Here is a 20772-nt window from a genome sequence, read left to right as displayed (position 1 = left end):
GACAAAGACCCTTCGGAAGCAATCCAAGACTTGTCTATTGGCAAGATTCGTCCAACGGAGGTGAAGGAGGGTACCTTGTCCGTGCAAGTGGAAGCCTCTACCCCACGACAAGGTGAACTAAGAGTTTATACGGAAGCATCCACAAGTGGGACATACCAAGAAGAAGAAAACGAGGAAGTGCACCAAGATGAACGCCAACAACCTTCTTCTCCACCACGACAAGAGAACGACAACGTCAACAATGAAGAAGGCCAAGAAGAAGAACAAGATGAAGCAAAAGCTTTCATGAGTTCGAGCAAGAATTGCTAAAGACCATCCCGTCGAGCAAATCTGCAATGATATCCAAGCCGGGAGAATTACTCGCTCAAAAACTCGTTTAGCTAACTTTTGTGAACACTATTCATTCATCTCTAGCATTGAATCTATGAAGGTTGAAGAAGCATTGGAAGTTTCGGATTGGATAAATGCCATGCATGAAGAGCTACACAACTTTGAGAGAAATCAAGTTTGGACATTAGTTGAGAAGCCCAACAACAACCACAACATCATCGGTACAAAATGGGTGTTTCGCAACAAGCAAGATGAAGATGGACAAGTAGTTCGCAACAAAGCACGTCTCGTCGCCCAAGGCTACACTCAAGTCGAAGGTATGGACTATGGTGAGACATATGCCCCCGTTGCTAGACTTGAGTCCATTTGCATCTTACTTGCCTATGCTAATCATCATGATATCACCTTGTACCAAATGGACATTAAAAGTGCTTTTCTAAATGGTGAAATAGAGGAGGAAGTTTATGTTAAGCAACCTCCCGGATTTGTCAATCCTAAGAAACCTAATCATGTCTAGAAACTTCACAAAGCTCTTTATGGTCCTAAACAAGCTCCTAGAGCATGGTATAAATGCTTGACCAAGTTTCTTACTGAAAAAGGATTTCAAATTGGAAAAATAGATTCTACTCTTTTTACTAAAAGGGTTAATGGAGAACTATTTGTGTGCCAAATTTATGTCGATGATATTATATTTTGATCAACTAACCCTCATTTTAGTGAAAAGTTTGGAAATCTAATGTCGGAGAAGTCTGAGATGTCAATGATGAGTGAACTCAAATTCTTTCTTGGTTTGCAAATCAAGCAAACTAAGGAAGGTACCTTTGTCTCTAAACGAAGTACACCAAGGACTTATTCAAGAAGTTCAATATGCAAGAATGCAAAGGTATGACTACACCCATGCCTACTAGTGGACATCTTGATTTAACCAAAGATGGTGAATCGGTTGATCAAAAGGTTTATCGCTCTATGATTGGTTCATTGTTATATCTATGTGCTTCATGCCCCGATATTATGCTAAGTGTGTGCATGTGTGCACGATATCAAGTTGCTCCTAAAGAATGTCATATTAAGGCCATGAAAAGGTGTAACGCCCCCAATTTGACCGTACACTAAGCATACACGCAAACGTGTATGATCAAGATCAGGGACTCACCGGAAGATATCACAACACAACTCTACAAATAAAATAAGTCAAACAAGCATCATATTATAAGCCAGGGGCCTCGAAGGCTCAAATACAAGAGCTCGATCATAGACGAGTCAGCGGAAGCAACAATATCTGACTACATACATAAGTTCAACAAGTTTGCCTCAAGAAGGCTAGCACAAATTGGGATATAGATCGGAAGAGGCGCAGGCCTCCTGCCTGGGATCCTCCTAAACTACTCCGGGTCGTCGTCAGCGGGCTGCATGTAGTAGTAGGCACCTCCAGTGTAGTAGGAGTCGTCGTCGGTGGCGTCTGGATCCTGGGCTCCAACATCTGGTTACGACAACCAGGTAGAAGGGATAGGGGGAAAAGAAGGAGAAAGCAACCGCGAGTACTCATCCAAAGTACTCGCAAGCAAGGAGCTACACTACATATGCATGGGTATATGTGTAAAGGGCCATATCAGTGGACTGAACTGCAGAATGCCAGAATAAGAGGGGGATAGCTAATCCTGTTGAAGACTACGCTTCTGGCAGCCTCCGTCTTGCAGCATGTAGAAGAGAGTAGACTGAAGTCCTCCAAGTAGCATCGTGTAGCATAAACCTAACCGATGATCCTCCCCTCGTCGCCCTATGAGAGAGCGATCACCAGTTGTATCTGGCAATTGGAAGGGTGTGTTTTATTAAGTATCCGGTTCTAGTTGTCATCAGGTCAAGGTACAACTCCAAGTCGTCCTATTACCGAAGATCACGGCTATTCGAATAGATTAACTTCCCTGCAGGGGTGCACCACATAACCCAACACGCTCGATCCCATTTGGCCGGACACACTTTTCTGGGTCATGCCCGGCCTCGGAAGATCAACATGTCGCAGCCCTACCTAGGCACAACAGAGAGGTCAGCATGCCGGTCTAAATCCTATGGCACAGGGGTCTGGGCCCATCGCCCTTTGCACACCTGCATGTTGCGAACGCGACCGGTGAGCAGACCTAGCAACCTCCATTACAAAGGAAGTTGTGTTACGCGGTCCAACCCAGCGTGCGCCGCTCAGTCGCTGACGTCACGAAGGCTTCGGCTGATACCACGACGTCGAGTGCCCATAACTGTCCCCGCGTAGATGGTTAGTGCGTATAGGCCAGTAGCCAGACTCAGATCAAATACCAAGATCTCGTTAAACGTGTTATCTTGAAGACACCGTGAACGCCGACCAGGGCCAGGCCCACCTCTCTCCTAGGTGGTCTCCACCTACCCTATCGCTCCGCCACAAAGATCCACCCAGAGGGCCGTCGGGACAAAGGTCCTTTCAGCCCCCAAATCCGTGAATCACTCGTGGGTACTCCTCGAGCCAACCCGACTTTAGTCATCACATGTATCATGTATAAAGTATAGGTATATACCCGTGATCAACTGCCGAGTGATCACGGCCCGATAGTATAGCATGGCAGACGGACAAGAATGTATGGCCACTGATGATAAACTAGCATCCTATACTAAGCATTTAGGATTGCAGGTAAGGTATCAACAGTTGTAGCAACAATGACAGGCTATGCATCAGGATAGGATCAACGGAAAGCAGTAACATGCTACACTACTCTAATGCAAGTAGTATAGAGGAGAGTAGGCGATATATGGTGATCAAGGGGGGGGGGCTTGCCTGGTTGCTCTGGCAAGAGAGAGTGGTCGTCAACACTGTAGTCGTACTGGGTAGTAGCGGCGTTGGTCTCGGTGTCTAGCGAGAGAAGAGGGGGAAGAAACAATAAATATAATGCAAACAAAAGCATGACGATGCATGACATGGCAAAGCGTGATGCTAGTTGTGCCCTAACGCGGTACGAGGTGGTACCGGTGAAGGGGGAAAACATCCGGGAAAGTATTCCCGGTGTTTCACGTCTTCGGGCAGAGGAGCCGTAGGGGGAAAGTTGCGTGTTCGCTATGCTAGGGATGTGTGGCGGATGAACAGGCTGCATATTCAGATTCGACTCATCGTTCTGAGCAACTTTAATGTACAAAGTTTTCTCATCCGAGATACGGTTTATTTTATACGATTTACCAAAGTTTATTGCATTTTTTTGTTTTTCTTTATCTAGTTAATTCAAATAGCAAAATATGGCAGATTACATTTTATACCCACAAGTGCGCTAGCCTAAGCGTATGACAGTGGGGGCCAGGGGCCCAGTCAACTAGTCTGGTCAGCAGTTGACCAATCAATGTTGACTAGTCAACATGGTCAAAATGAACCTATATGGCATACACTCATGTGTTAAATAGATTGTTTTAATTCAGTCTAATTAGCGGTGGCTGCCCATTGTCATATGCATGTTAGACTAAGTAGTAATTATACTAACCTAAACAATGGGGCTACCTCGCAGTGTGTCACTACTATCCTAATACACACACACTAATTACACAGGGCCGGCCACGCACGGCCGTGGCCAAGTCGGCCACACACAGCGCGCAACACCTAGGGGTTGAATATGTTCTATGTTAACAGAAGATAGCAATTTGTGATTTTCATAGAATTTAATTCATGCATCAAATGGATTTGGTCCAATGAACACATTTGAGCCTTGTCAAGTGTACTATCTTCCCATATTTTTTAGCCCTGTTAACATTTGTTTAACCGCAGTTTAGGAGCAGTAGAGGGGGTTACTCGATGTAATATTCGCAAAGCTAGCCTCATCTACAGTAATTAGTAGTAGCAGCCAACACCAACAGGCGGCGGTGAGAGAAACAAAGCAGTAGCGAAGCGGGCGGCATGCACGCGGTCGCGCGTGCTGGGCGCAGGGCGGGACGGACGCGAGGCATGGGCCCGCACACGCGTGCGAGTGGCTGCGGCAGCTGCAGGCAGTAGCAAGCAGGTGGGAGCAGCGGCGAGCGTGCGCAGGAACAGGCGGCTGCGGAGAGGCCCAGCGCGGGCAGCACGACAGCAGCGGTAGCAGAGGAGGCGCACGCAGGGGCAGCCAAGGGGGGCCCTCGCAAGCAGCAGAGCAGCTCGGCAGGTGCAGGCGGCCGGCGAGCGGGGCATACGGGCGGCGGCAGCAGCAGATGCAGAAGCATCAGCGACAGCATGCAAGCACAGCAGCAAGGGCGAGGCCACCCGCGGCCATGGTGTTGTGTGGGCACTCGCGCGTGACGGCGGGCGCAGCAGCTGCGAGCGTGGGCGGTGAGCAACGGCGACGGTAGAGAGGCAGCGACAACAGGCGAGCGGAGCAGGAGGCGGCCGTAGCGAAGCGGGGTACGGTGAGCAGGGGCGTGGGTGGTTCGATCGGGACCGGATTCGACGAAGTTCGCCGGCGAGGCAGAGGAAGAAGACGGCGTCGTGGATGATGCAGCGGTGGCTCCCGGCTCGGTCTGGTGGCGCGGACGACGTAGCCGAGCACGGCGGGGGCGTGGACGGACTAGCTGGGCTCGGGGGTGACGGGGAGCGCGAGGGCGACGGCGGCCATGGCGGTGCTGCATTGGGGAGGCCCCGACGCGTCCAGGACAGAGAGAGAGGCGCGAGGGGATAGGAGAGGACGAGTGTTAGGGTTAGCTAGGACGAGGGGGGCGACGCCAGCTTTATAGGTGAGCAGGGAACCGGCGGGTACCGCCAGATGGTTGCCACGGTGACGTCCGTGACCGTGGCGGCCATCGGGCGCGGCCACGACTTCGTCCCTGTAGCGGGCGAGTGGGGAGGGATGGCTGGGCCAGCCTGGTCGGCTAAGCCGACTGGCCCAAGAGGCCAAGTGAGGAAAGGTGGCCTTTTGGTTTTATACTTTTTTAATTTATCTTTTATGTTGATTTGTTTTCAAATTTATTTTCTATTTACTTTCGTTCTATTATTATGAATCCATCTCCTAAGATAGAATTTCAATTTAGTACACTGCCCCAAAAAGTTTGATGCAATAATAAAATACTTTGCATATTTTTATTATTAAAAGGCATTTAAATATTTGTTTTAGCTGTTGTTTCCTTTACCTTTGAGCATATAAACCTTTTATAAAAATGTGGATTCATCACCATAATTACCTATGCATTATATGTCACCTCTCAAACATTTTAGTTTTAGCTTTTGAAAACTATTGTTGTTTGCCTTTAAATTTAAATTCAAATTAGAATCATTTGAACTAACCCAAGATTAGTAATAGTAATCGTGGTGACACAGCATCAGTAGCAGGGGATTATTGTAGCTTGGTTATCCGGGTGTTACAATTCTCCTCCACTACAAGAAATCTCGTCTCGAGATTTAAGAGGTGGAGTTAAGGGGAAAGGAATTGGTTACGAAATTCTAATGGATCCTCTCATTCTGGGTTGCTCTTCTCGAAGAGGTCGATCCATTACACTGATGTCTTCAGTCGTCTGCTTTAGGTCATCATGATGAAGTCATCGTCCTTCCTTCAGGATCTTCACCGTACTTATGAAAGGGTAAGAAGGGAAAACTCTATATGGATGGATTCTAACAAGATTGAGCATCAGACGATTAACTCAGGGAAGAAGCATAAGTATCTCTCAATTTGAAACTGAAGAAGATACCGAGAGCAAAGTAAGAAGGTACCATGAGAAGTTTCAAACGGATAGGCAATCGTTCGATGCCTAATCAAAAGGCGAAAGGGTTTCAGGGCAGCGAGAATAGGTATTACGCCTCATACCAGAATAGATCAATAGACAGGTGGACGGTGAATTACATACGAAGTCAAGTGTGAGGAATAACTTTGACATCAGGGTGTACAAGAGAGTCAGGTTTCGATCCTGTGGAACTGTGGGTTATGGGCCCACCATGTTGGTTAAAAGTAGGAGGAGCGGTGACATCTTGCATGGTCATGATAGCAAGGCAAGTCAGAGGGTAGCCTGTCAGTTATGTTGGCAACAACGTCGGTACTAAGGGTGAGGGACGAAGAGAACCATTTTCCTGCTCGTTGAACGAGGCAGACCAATAGGCAAAGTTCTCGTCCAGTGGTGGTTACCGGAATGTCATCAATAAAAGTATCAGGGTCTTGCTAACAAAAGTGTACACCAAGGTGTTTACATAAGCAGGAGAATATTATTGCTTAGACCATAAATAGATCACCAGAAAGGTTAAACAAACCAATGTAAGGGAAATGTGATCATCAGATCAAACAGAACAATGGAAAGGAAAATGTGTTTAAACACATATTTTAGGGGTATATCCTTCCCAAGGACAAGCAGAACATGATATCTATGATAGGATATAACGTAGAAAACCCTTTAGGTAAGGAGGGAGGAATCTCATGACATTACCCATACAGTGGTGTTTGGGTAATTGACCAGGAAACATTTAGCATTGGGCTTCAAATGTTCTCTTTAAAAATCGGAGTACCACAGACATGCTTCGAGATAGCATTGACATGGTCTTCAATCAAAGGTCAGACTCTGGATACACGAAGGGATTCATCATTAAGCCAAGGAGAGGATGAGGAGGTGGCTGATGGACTCAGCAATAATTCAATGAGGTATCCAAAAAGATGGATTTCCACAGTTATGTGAACAAGGAGATAACATTTGTTGGATCAAATGATATAATGATGTATGCTCAAGGAAAAACATACACAATTAAACATTAGTTGAAAAGGGTGCCCAAAGTATGTCCTTAGGTAGCATGATCAAATGTTAGAATGGTGATTCAGTGATCAATAGTCCAAGAATGAACGTTCGACCATTAACTTCAAAGCAATAGGGTTGCTAGAAGGGTAGAATCCAAACAGCACCTTTCACCTGTTGGTATCCCGGTTAGAACCAACACGGGGACCAAGAAAGAAAGGTGATGGTGAGAAGTATTACCTATATCAAGAATCCTTAAGAGGTGGTGAAATCCTCATGACTTTCTTGACATTAAAGATGGTAATACTCCAAGGTAAAGAAGAACAAATGCTGGATAGCAAGGAAATCAAGGTATAACACAAAACACGAACAAGTTTGTGTTGGAGGGAAGTCAATAAAGTGGTCGATGGTAACACAAATCATCGAGGGCAAGGATGGTATTTCTTCATCATGAACTCAATTGATATCTTGGAAGATCTCGGAATGCTGATGATGATCACGACACATTTGTCGAGAGATTTCATGAAGATGTAATCAATCGGTGATGACATCTAGTCAAACAAATGATAAGTGGAAGGTTATTGGAACCATGGTTATGACACAAACTCGAAATCAAGCTTGCGGTTCAATCCGAAATGATATGATGAGGAAAATCGACATAAGCTTAGCTCATCATCGAGAATTGTGCTCCGTGAAGAAGGACCAGGTAGCACAGTTAAAATTTAGCACAATGATGATATAGCCGATCAGGCTAGGAATGACTTAAATGATTATTAACTCATAAGCAACAACAATTACTTAAGAGTTATTGAATCAGAGTGCAGAATCGATTCACTTATTGGTGTCCTCGGTTGACGACAACCCAGGACCCAGGAAAATTGGAATCGGTGAGAAATAATAGTTGATGAAGAACCCATAAGAAGTTATGCAGTTCTATGATATTCTTGAGATACCAGAGTGTAATACACGATGGTAGATCAAAGTAAAGGTTGGTCGGGTGCAATGATCTGTAGAAGACAATTACTTCAACTTGTCCGAGAAATGCTATTTAAAGGAGAACATGGTCAGAACCACGTCCAGAGATACAAGATGAACTTATAACAGGGGGATAATTATTTTAAGAGAAGCTTCCATGATAAGGTATACATCGGGTCCATGGGCATGAACACAGGGTTCAAGGTCGACTCCCACTTGTTCAACATATAATCTTTCATTCACTGCTCTAGATAAAAATGATTTCAGTGTCAAAACCTACCTGGTGAATTACCAGAGGAGTATGACCCGTGAAAACTTTCGGGTTCACACAGATTAAGAAAGGCATAGGTTCAACCCATCAGGGCATTGTGGAAACATATACCACAAGCTTTAATAGTAAATAACAGATGCTCAAAAGTAGAGCATGGTTGGCAAAAGTAGAGGATACAATTTACCAAAGGCATTATGTATCAGGGAAAGAAGTCACGAGGTTATTGAATAAGGAGGACACTGTCGAATAGTAATCCAATAAAGGATCTGACGGTCCATAGCAGAGCTGATGTGAGCATCGGCACACAATTAGTTGAAGAAAGGATGCAAGGGCATCAGATTATAGAACACCTGAATGATTCGATGCTTAGATATCAAAGGAATTATGATTTCCAAATAGAAGGATCAGAAGCAGACACTCTGATCAAGGGTGGATAAGTTCAATAGACCTAAGGGTACAATTGACGACAACAGATTGGTCGAGATCCAGCTCATGTTTAAAATGGTGTTTGAGTCGGAAGGATGAATTCTAGCATCTGGTTGATGATTGCGAGCATTCACACTTATTGAATCAATGGGCTCAAAATGATAATGGCAAAGGATGCCAATAAGATTACTACACTTATGGGATTAACCATAATGCAAGCAAGAAAGAATTTCAAGAGCAACAAGCTGCTGAGGATTTTCGGAAGATCAAATAGTATTTCGAAGACTTTGGTGAAACACATGAACAACTGGGGAGAAACAAATCATCGGTGTGTGTGAGGATTAATTTGTAGGTGTATTCAGGTGACAAGGAACTGCAAGGCAGTAGGTACAAGGATTCTCGGAACAACAACGAGTATTTTGGGGTATCTTGTAATAACAAGAGCAACTGGGGACTAAGGTGAAAATGGCAAGTGCATGTAGTTATCTATAGGGGTTGATGGTGGAAGGAAATTGCAAACGCAATGAGCACAAGTTCTCAGGATAACATCGGGGAGTATCTTCTGAATCTTCTGGTGCAGCAGGCGATCATCTGTAATAAGGGGCTCTCCGGAAGGAAGTAATTACGAGAACCTAGAGTTAGAGTTAGCAAAACCTTTTAACCTGAATAGAAGAGTGATCAGAGTCCCAGGGTATAGACAAGGAATAAAAGATCCTAGTACCACCCAAATGGCAATGTGGGCCTGTAAGCCACACAGCCATATTAGTAAAAGTTTTTCAATGACTAGACTCAACTTCGGCCAAGGAGTTGGAAAGGGGGATTCCTACAGGCAGTCGGCTCTGATACCAACTTGTGACGCCCCCAATTTGACTGTACACTAATCATACACGCAAACGTGTACGATCAAGATCAGGGACTCACGGGAAGATATCACAACACAACTCAACAAATAAAATAAGTCATACAAGCATCATATTACAAGCCAGGGGTCTCGAAGGCTCGAATACAAGAGCTCGATCATAGACGAGTCAGCGGAAGCAACAATATCTGAGTATACACATAAGTTAAACAAGTTTGCCTTAAGAAGGCTAGCACAAACTGGGATACAGATTGAAAGAGGCGCAGGCCTCCTGCCTGGGATCCTCCTAAACTACTCTTGCTCATCGTCAGCGGGCTGCATGTAGTAGTAGGCACCTCCAGTGTAGTAGGAGTCGTCATCGTCGGTGGCGTCTGGATCCTGGGCTCCAACATCTAGTTGCGACAACCAGGTAGAAGGGATAGGGGGAAAAGAAGGAGAAAGCAACCGTGAGTACTCATCCAAAGTACTCGCAAGCAAGGAGCTACACTACATATGCATGGGTATATATGTAAAGGGCCATATCGGTGGACTGAACTGAAGAATGCCAGAATAAGAGGGGGATAGCTAATCCTGTCGAAGACTACGCTTCTGGCAGCCTTCGTCTTGCAGCATGTAGAAGAGAGTAGACTGAAGTCCTCCAAGTAGCATCGTGTAGCATAAACCTAACCGATGATCCTCCCCTCGTCGCCCTGTGAGAGAGCGATCACCGGTTGTATCTGGCACTTGGAAGGGTGTGTTTTATTAAGTATCCAATTCTAGTTGTCATAAGGTCAAGGTACAACTCCAAGTCGTCCTGTTACCGAAGATCACGACTATTCGAATAGATTAACTTCCTTGCAGGGGTGCACCACATAACCCAACACGCTCGATCCCATTTGGCCGGACACACTTTTCTGGGTCATGCCCGGCCTCAGAAGATCAACACATCGCAGCCCTACCTAGGCACAATAGAGAGGTCAGCATGCCGGTCTAAATCCTATGGTGCAGGGGTCTGGGACCATCGCCCTTTGCACACCTACATGTTGCGAACGTGGCCGGTGAGCAGACCTAGCAACCTCCATTACAAAGGAAGTTGCGTTACGCGGTCGAACCCAGCGCGCGCCGCTCAGTCGCTGACGTCACGAAGGCTTCGGCTGATACCATGACGTCGAGTGCCCATAACTGTCCCCGCGTAGATGGTTAGTGCGTATAGGCCAGTAGCCAGACTCAGATAAAATACCAAGATCTCGTTAAACGTGTTATCTTGAAGACACCGCGAACGCCGACCAGGGCCAGGCCCACCTCTCTCCTAGGTGGTCTCCACCTACCCTATCGCTCCGCCACAAAGATCCACCTAGAGGGCCGTGGGGACAAAGGTCCTTTCAGCCCCCAAATCCATGAATCACTCGTGGGTACTCCTCGGGCCAACCCGACTTTAGTCATCACATGTATCATGTATAAAGTATAGGTATATACCCGTGATCAACTCCCGAGTGATCACGGCCCGATAGTATAGCATGGCAGACGGACAAAAATGTATGGCCACTGATGATAAACTAACATCCTATACTAAGCATTTAGGATTGCAGGTAAGCTATCAACAGTTGTAGCAACAATGACAGGCTATGCATCAGGATAGGATCAACGGAAAGCAGTAACATGCTACACTACTCTAATGCAAGTAGTATAGAGGAGAGTAGGCGATATATGGTGATCAAGGGGGGGGGGGCTTGCCTGGTTGCTCTGGCAAGAGAGAGTGGTCGTCAACACTGTAGTCGTACTGGGTAGCAGCGGCGTCGGTCTCGGTGTCTAGCGAGAGAAGAGGGGAAGAAACAATAAATATAATGCAAACAAAAGCATGACGATGCATGACATGGCAAAGCGTGATGCTAGTTGTGCCCTAACGCAGTACGAGGTGGTACCGGTGAAGGGGAAAAACATCCGGGAAAGTATTCCCGGTGTTTCACGTCTTCGGGCAGAGGAGCCGGAGGGGGAAAGTTACGTGTTCGCTATGCTAGGGATGCATGGCGGATGAACAGGCTGCATATTCAGATTCGACTCGTCGTTCTGAGCAACTTTAATGTACAAAGTTTTCTCATCCGAGATACGGTTTATTTTATACGATTTACCAAAGTTTATTGCATTTTTTTGTTTTTCTTTATCTAGTTAATTCAAATAGCAAAATATGGCAGAATACATTTTATACCCACAAGTGCGCTAGCCTAAGCGTATGACAGTGGGGGCCAGGGGCCCAGTCAACTAGTCCGGTCAGCAGTTGACCAGTCAATGTTGACTAGTCAACATGGTCAAAATGGACCTATATGGCATACACTCATGTGTTAAATAGATTGTTTTAATTCAGTCTAATTAGCGGTGGCTGCCCATTGTCATATGCATGTTAGACTAAGTAGTAATTATACTAACCTAAACAACGGGGCTACCTCGCAGTGTGTCACTACTATCCTAATACACACACTAATTACACAGGGCCGGCCATGCATGGCCATGGCCAAGCCGGCCACACACAGCGCGCAACACCTAGGGGTTGAATATGTTCTATGTTAACAGAAGATAGCAATTTGTGATTTTCATAGAATTTAATTCATGCATCAAATGGATTTGGTCCAATGAACACATTTGAGCCTTGTCAAGTGTACTACCTTCCCATATTTTTTAGCCCTGTTAACATTTGTTTAACCGCAGTTTAGGAGCAGTAGAGGGGGTTACTCGATGTAATATTCGCAAAGCTAGCCTCATCTACAGTAATTAGTAGCAGCAGCCAACACCAACAGGCGGCGGTGAGAGAAACAAAGCAGTAGCGAAGCGGGCGGCATGCACGCGGTCGCGCGTGCTGGGTGCAGGGCGGGACGGACGCGAGGCATGGGCGCGCACGCGCGTGCGAGTGGCTGCGGCGGCTGCAGGCAGTAGCAAGCAGGTGGGAGCAGCGGCGAGCGCGCGCAGGAACAGGCGGCTGCGGAGAGGCCCGGCGCGGGCAGCACGGCAGCAGCGGCAGCAGAGGAGGCGCGCGCAGGGGCAGCCAGGGGGGCCCTCGCAAGCAGCAGAGCAGCTCGTCAGGTGCAGGCGGCCGGCGAGTGGGGCGTACGGGCGGCGGCGGCAACAGATGCAGAAGCAGCAGCGGCAGCATGCGAGCACAGGAGCAACGGCGAGGCCACCCGCGGCCACGGTGCTGTGTGGGCACTCGCGCGTGACGGCGGCGCAGCGGCTGCGAGCATGGGCGGTGAGCAACGGCAAGGGCAGAGAGGCAGCGACAGTAGGCGAGCGGAGCAGGAGGCGGCCGTAGCGAAGCGGGGTACGGTGAGCAGGGGCGCGGGTGGTTCGATCGGGGCATGGCCTCGCGCGCAGAGGCGCATCCTAGGGCACAGCCAGGAGCGAGCGGCAAGGCATGGCACGGCGGCGACTACGGCTAGGGGCGCGGATCCGCGAAGAAAACAGAGGGGGAAGAAGCGGAGCTCACCAAGGGAGCACAAGGAGGCTCGGTGATAGCTTAGTAGCGCAGATGGTGGCCGGATTCGACGAAGTTCGCCGGCGAGGCAGAGGAAGAAGATGGCGTCGTGGACGACGCGGCGGTGGCTCCCGGCTCGGTCCGGTGGCGCGGACGACGTAGCCGAGCACGGCGGGGGCATGGACGGACTAGCTGGGCTCGGGGGCGACGGGGAGCGCGAGGGCGACGGCGGCCATGGCGGTGCTGCATTGGGGAGGCCTCGACGCGTCCAGGACAAAGAGAGAGGCGCGAGGGGATAGGAGAGGATGAGGGTTAGGGTTAGCTAGGACGAGGGTGGCGATGCCAGCTTTATAGGCGAGCAGGGAACCGGCGGGCACCGCCGGATGGTTGCCACGGTGACGTCCGTGACCGTGGCGGCCATCGGGCGCGGCCACGACTTCATCCCTGTAGCGGGCGAGTGGGGAGGGATGGCTGGGCCGGCCTGGTCGGCTGAGCCGACTGGCCCAAGAGGCCAAGTGAGGAAAGGTGGCCTTTTGGTTTTATACTTTTTTTTAATCTATCTTTTCTGTTGATTTGTTTTCAAATTTATTTTCTATTTACTTTAGTTCTATTATTATGAATCCATCTCCTAAGATAGAATTTCAATTTAGTACACTGCCCCAAAAAGTTTGATGCAATAATAAAATACTTTGCATATTTTTATTATTAAAAGGCATTTAAATATTTGTTTTAGCTGTTGTTTCCTTTACCTTTGAGCATATAAACCTTTTATAAAAATGTGGATTCATCACCATAATTACCTATGCATTATATGTCACCTCTCGAACATTTTAGTTTTAACTTTTGAAAACTATTGTTGTTTGCCTTTAAATTTAAATTCGAATTAGAATCGTTTGAACTAACCAAAGATTAGTAACAGTAATCGTGGTGACACAGCATCAGTAGCAGGGGATTACTGTAGCTTGGTTATCCGGGTGTTACAAAAGGATAGTGAGATACTTAATCCGTACACCAAATTTTGGCATTTGGTATCCAAAGAGGGCCTCCTTTGATCTTATTGGCTACTCCGACTCGGACTATGCCGATGACAAGGTTGATAGAAAGTCCACTTCGGGTACTTGTCAATTTCTTGGTAGATCTCTTGTGTCTTGGTCTTCCAAGAAACAAAACTCAGTATCCTTATGCACCGCCGAAGCGGAGTACATTGCCGCTGGATCATGTTGTGCTCTATTACTTTGGATGACCCAAACTCTTAAAGATTATGGGATATATGTGAAACATGTTGCATGACTTTGTGACAATGAAAGTGTTATTAAGATTGCTCACAATCCCGTGCAACATTCTCGAACTAAGCATATTGAAGTTCGTCATCATTTCATTCAAGATCATGTTGCCAAAGGGGACATTAATCTTAAGCATGTTCGCACTGAAAAGCAGTTAGCTGATATATTCAAGAAACCACTTGATGAGAAAGTGTTTTGCAGGTTAAGAGGTGAATTGAACATCATTGATGCTTCAAACTTGGAGTAGGAACTCCATTTGATACATGCAAGGCGTGAGCCTATGACTAATCCTTGATATTTCTCTTATGTTGACTATCTTAGTCTTGGATATATTTGCACCTTACATGTTATCTAACCCGTGTAGGTACTTGGATGAATCTAAATCTATGAGATTGCAACTCACTCACATCTTTAGTAATTTCTATATCATCAAGTCTCTACACAATGGTGGATGAAGACAAGTAAGCACTCAACCATTCAAACATATCCTGTGACAAATTTTATGTTGAGTTTCATGATTGTCATTTTGGATACACAAGTGCTCTTCCTTGCAAGAACTAACCCATGTAGGTAGATGAACTCAAACTCCAAGTGGTGCTCCCAACTCTTGATGAGCTACATCAACCTTGAGCAACCCACACAAGTTCAACTACATGATCATGATCAACGCCACCACCCAAGGTATGTTATTCCATCTTAGAGAAGCTTTACTCCAAGTCATGAGTCAAAGCAACTCGACAAGATGTGAATGCATCAAAAAGCTTAAACGAAAAATGGTAACCCCATTTTGAGCTTAAACGATGAGTATGACCTATGATCAAGTGATCTCACTTGACTCCTAAGTCAATATACTCTAACATAGGTGACTTTGTCGCCGACCAATTCTAGATGAAGTTCTCTTGAGTTCTTTTTGTGCTCTTGCATTTGTCTCATGCATATTTGTTTCCAACTTCATCTAGACTTCTTTTTGGTTTCTTTTTTTATTTTCTGTTCTGCATTCCTTGTATCAAATTCATTGCAAATCTTTCAGTTAATTCCTTGCAAATCCGTGTGAGATCTTACTTGTCTAGTGAGCTGAGGTGACAAGTGTTTTCTCTGCGATGAACTCGGTCTCACCGGTCTGATGCTTTCGGTCCAACCGAATCCTCTCGGTATAACCGAACCATACAACTTAGTGTCACCGATTTCACTAAAGGAAAGACATCTTGCCACTTGCCTCTGCATTCTTCTTGATCCAGCTCCACTCAATGAATCTTGTCCTCGATTAGCATCCCATCCAACTTGCTGCTTTGTTCTGCGACTCAAGGACCAAACCCATCATGACAAAATCCAGAAGAACCCTTCTTGGAAATTGATGTCAAAGGGGGAGAGAGAGATCACATCAAAGCTTAATCATATCTATAGGGGGAGAGAATAGTCAAGGGAAGAAAGAGTAATCATCAAGGACCCCAGATGCTTGGTGTTCAAGAGGAGAGAAGTCACATGTCTTCAAGAGGGGAAAGACATGTTCATATTTGCTCGTTTGCATTAGCTCTGTTTATATCCTTTCAGCTCTGATTTTGCTCTGATTTTCTGTTCCTTATCTTCTCCCAGCATCCCATGCTAGATTCAGGGGGAGCAAGACATCTAAAGGGAGGAAATCCTTGAATTTATTGCACATCTTTACCTTTGGGGACATGTCTATATCCAATGTAGTACTTAGTACTCACTCTACATGTCATCCCAGTCTTGGTACTCTTGTGGTTTCTTTTGTTTGCTCTAACCAGTAGGTGTATCTGTGTTATCTAACCTTGTTTACGTAGGTTCATTCCATCCTAAGCCAACTCAATACCACAAGGTAAGTATATGCATCACAGTCATGCGTATGAGAAATTCTTGCTGATGTACATACTGTTTGCAAGAAGGACTCATGAGCATGAAGGTACACTTCTCATATTCACATCATTTGCTCTGATGCATATAGCCAAGATACATGTAACATGTTGCTTACTCTATCATGTTTATGCATTCACATGCTCCTATATTCCATATTCACATGATTGCACACATGTAGGGGGAGCCTATGCATGTTACATGTCTTTCCAAAGCTTTGCTTACTACTCTCTCTATCTTTATCTAAAGCTTTGATGTATGTTGTCATCAATTACCAAAAAGGGGAGATTGAAAGCACAAGTGCTCCCTAGGTGGTTTTGGTAATTAATGTCAACATATCTCTTGTTGGACTAACACTTTTACCTAGTATGTTTCAGATAAGTTCAACAATGAAGTGGCATGGACTAGAGGATGTGGAACCCCTTCAAAATGCTAAGGACAAAGTATTGGCTCAAGCTCCAAGCTCAATACTCTACATTTTCTATTTTAGTGATCCAAGATCACATTGAGCCTATAGGAAAAGCTAATACTATTAAGAAGGGATGAGGTGTTGCTTAATGGCTTGCTTGCTCAAAGTGCTTAGTGATATGCTCCAAAGCCCTCAACCACTTCCTCACTTCCGAATATGTCCCACACCAAATATCCAACTCGGCCCCACCAATTCTTTCTATCCGGAGCCACCGAGTTCAGTTGACATAGCCACTGCCAGAAACCCTAATCAGTTCGTTCTCACCGATGGGATCTCGGTCTCACCGAGATGGGCTTGCAAACTCTCTGTTACCCATTGCAATATTTTTGGTCCCACCGAGATATGCAATCGGCCCCACCGAGTTTGCTTGGCCAACTCTATGTTTCGCTTATTACCCAAATCGGTCCCACCGAGTTTGAGTAATCGGTCAAACCGAGTTTTGGATTTACCCTAACCCTAGCACATCGGTCCCACCGAGTTGATCCAGTCGGTCCCACCGAAAACCCTAACGGTCACTAGATTTGCTGAATCGGTTCGACCGAGTTTATCAATTCGGTCCCACCGAGATTGGCAAGTTGTGTGTAACGGTTAGATTTTATGTGGAGGCTATATATAACCCTCCACCACCTCTTCATTCGTAGAGAGAGCCATCAGAACAAACCTACACTTCCAACCTACTTTTTTTGAGAGAGAACTACCTACACTTGTGTTGAGGCCAAGATATTCCATTCTTACCATATGAATCTTGATCTCTAGCTTTCCCAAGTTGCTTTCCACTCAAATCCTCTTTCCACCAAATCCATATCCTGTGAGAGAGAGTTGAGTGTTGGGGAGACTATCATTTGAAGCACAAGAGCAAGGAGTTCATCATCAACACACCATTTGTTACTTCTTGGAGAGTGGTGTCTCCTAGATTGGCTAGGTGTCACTTGGGAGCCTCCGACAAGATTGTGGAGTTGAACCAAGGAGTTTGTAAGGGCAAGGAGATCGCCTACTTCGTGAAGATCTACCGCTAGTGAGGCAAGTCCTTCGTGGGCGACGGCCATGGTGGGATAGACAAGGTTGCTTCTTCGTGGACCCTTCGTGGGTGGAGCCCTCCGTAGACTCGCGCAGCCGTTACCCTTCGTGGGTTGAAGTCTCCATCAACGTGGATGTACGATAGCACCACCTATCGGAACCACGTCTCAAAAATCTCCGTGTCTCCAAATTGTGTTTGCACACTCCAATCCCATCCCTTTACATTCTTGCAAGTTGCATGCTTTACTTTCCGCTGCTCATATACTCTTTGCACGCTTGCTTGATATGTATTGTGTTTGTTAAACTTGTGCCAAAACTCAACTTCAACCTAAAGAAATTAAAAACTGCAACTTTTAGCACTTAGTTTCTAATCACCCCCCCCCCTCCAGACACCTCTTCTCCATCCTTTCAGCCCCTTCTCTCTTTTTCTCTCATTTTTTGTTTTTGTTCTTTTTGGGCCTTCTCTTTTTTATGGCCTCTTTTTCTTTTTTTTTATTTTTCGTCCGTAGTCTCATCCCGACTTGTGGGGGAATCATAGTCTCCATCATCCTTTCCTCACATGGGACAATGCTCTAAAAATGATGACCATCACACTTTTATTTACTTACAACTCAAGAAGTACAACTAGATACTTAGAACAAAATATGACTATGTGAATGCCTCTGGCAGTGTACCAGGATGTGCAATGAATCAAGAGTGACATGTATGAAAGAATTATGAGTGGTGGCTTTGCCACAAATACGATGTCAACTACATGATCATGCAAAGCAATATGACAATGATGGAGCGTGTCATAATAAACGGAACGGTGGAAAGTTGCATGGCAATATATCTAGGAATGGCTATGGAAATGCCATAATATGTAGGTATGGTGGCTGTTTTGAGGAAGAAAAATGGTGGGTTTATGGTACCGGCGAAAGTTGCGCGGTACTAGAGAGGCTAGCAATGGTGGAAGGGTGAGAGTGCATATATCCATGGACTCAACATTATTCATAAAGAACTCACATGCTTATTGCAAAAATATATTAGTTATCGAAACAAAGCACTATTCGCATGCTCCTAGGGGGATAGATTGATAGGAAAAGACCATCGCTCGTCCCCGACCGCCACTCATAAGGAAGACAATCAAAAAATAAATCATGCTCCGACTTCATCACATAACGATTCACCATACGTGCATGCGACGGGAATCACAAACTTTAACACAAGTATCTATCAAATTCACAACTACTCAACTAGCATGACTCTAATATCACCATCTTCATATCTCAAAACAATCATCAAGTATCAAACTTCTCATAGTATTCAATGCACTCTATATGAAAGTTTTTATTATACCTATCTTGGATGCCCATCATATTAGGACTAGTTTCATAACCAAAGCAAATTACCGTGCTGTTTAGGACTCTCAGAATAATATAAGTGAATCATGAGAGTTCATCTATTTCTTCAAAATAAAACCACCGCCATGCTCTAAAAAGATATAAGTGAAGCACTAGAGCAAATGACAAACTACTCCAAAAGATATAAGTGAAGACCAATGAGTAGTCGAATAATTATGCAACTATGTGAAGACTCTCTAACATTTAAGAATTTCAGATCTTGGTATTTTATTCAAACATCAAGCAAAATAAAAGAAAATAAAATGACGCTCCAAGCAAAACACATATCATGTGGTGAATAAAAATATAGCCTCAAGTAAAGTTACCGATGAACGAAGACGAAAGAGGGGATGCCTTCCGGGGCATCCCCAAGCTTAGGCTCTTGGTTGTCCTTGAATATTGCCTTGGGGTGCCTTGGTCACCCCCAAGCTTAGGCTCTTGCCACTCCTTGTTCCATACTCCATCGAATCTTTACCCAAAACTTGAAAACTTCACAACATAAAACTTAACAGAATACTCGTAAGCTCCGTTAGTATAAGAAAATAAATCACCACTTAGGTACTGTTGTGAACTCATTCTAAATTCATATGCTGTAATATCTAGTGTATTCCAACTTCTCTATGGTTCATACCCTCCGATACTACTCATAGATTCATCAAAATAAGCAAACAACACAATGAAAACAGAATCTATCAAAAACAGAACAGTCTGTAGCAATATGGAGGTTCCGAATACTTCTGTAACTCCAAAAATCCTGAAAAATTATGAAGTCCTAGGCAATTTGTTTTATTAATCTACTGCAAGTGGAATTGGTATTTTATCGCCCTCTGGTAAAAAATGAAAATTATTCTCGTGAGTGCATACTTTCTGTTTTTTACAGCAATATCAAATAACAATCACCCAAGAAGATCCTAAAGACTTTACTTGGCACAAACACTAATTGAAACATAAAAAATACAATCATAACATAGGATAGATGATTTATTTATTACTAAACAGGAACAAAAAGCAAGGAACAAAAATAAAATTGGGTTGCCTCCCAACAAGCATTATCGTTTAACACCCCTAGCTAGACATGATGATTTCAATGATGCTCACATAAAAGATAATAATTGAAACATAAAGAGAGCATCATGAAGAATATAACTAGAACATTTAAGCCTAACCTACTTCCTATGCATAGGGATTTTGTGAGCAAACAACTTGTGGGAACAAGAATCAACTTGCATAGGAAGGTAAAACAAGCAAATCTTCAAGATTTTCAACACATAGAGAGGAAACTTGATATTATTGCAACTCCTACAAGCATATATTCCTCCCTCGTAATAATTTTTAGTAGCATCATGAATGAATTCAACAATATAAGTATCATATAAAGCATTCTTTTCATGATCTACAAGCATAGAAAAATTACTATTCTCCACATAAGCAAAATTCTTCTCATTCGGAATAGTGGGAGTATCATAAGAAACCCGAATACTATAGATGGTTTCCACGTTAAAAGAGTAATGTTCAGAAAAAGGGTAATAATAATCATGAAAAGTTTTATAAATATAATCATCACTATTTTTTATAGCATAAGTGTCATCACAATAGTCATCATAAATAGGAGGCATGTTATCATCATAATAAATTTGCTCATCAAAACTTGGGAGACTAAAAATATCATCTCCATTGAACATATCATCCCCAAGCTTGGGAATAAGGATGGCAATGGGTAGGGTATAGGGAGGGCACAACAATCCCATACCCATGCCCATGT

The sequence above is a fragment of the Triticum aestivum genome, chromosome 3A (genome assembly GCF_018294505.1).
Source record: "Triticum aestivum cultivar Chinese Spring chromosome 3A, IWGSC CS RefSeq v2.1, whole genome shotgun sequence".
NCBI lineage: Eukaryota > Viridiplantae > Streptophyta > Magnoliopsida > Poales > Poaceae > Triticum > Triticum aestivum.
Note: the sequence above shows the minus strand (reverse complement) of the source record.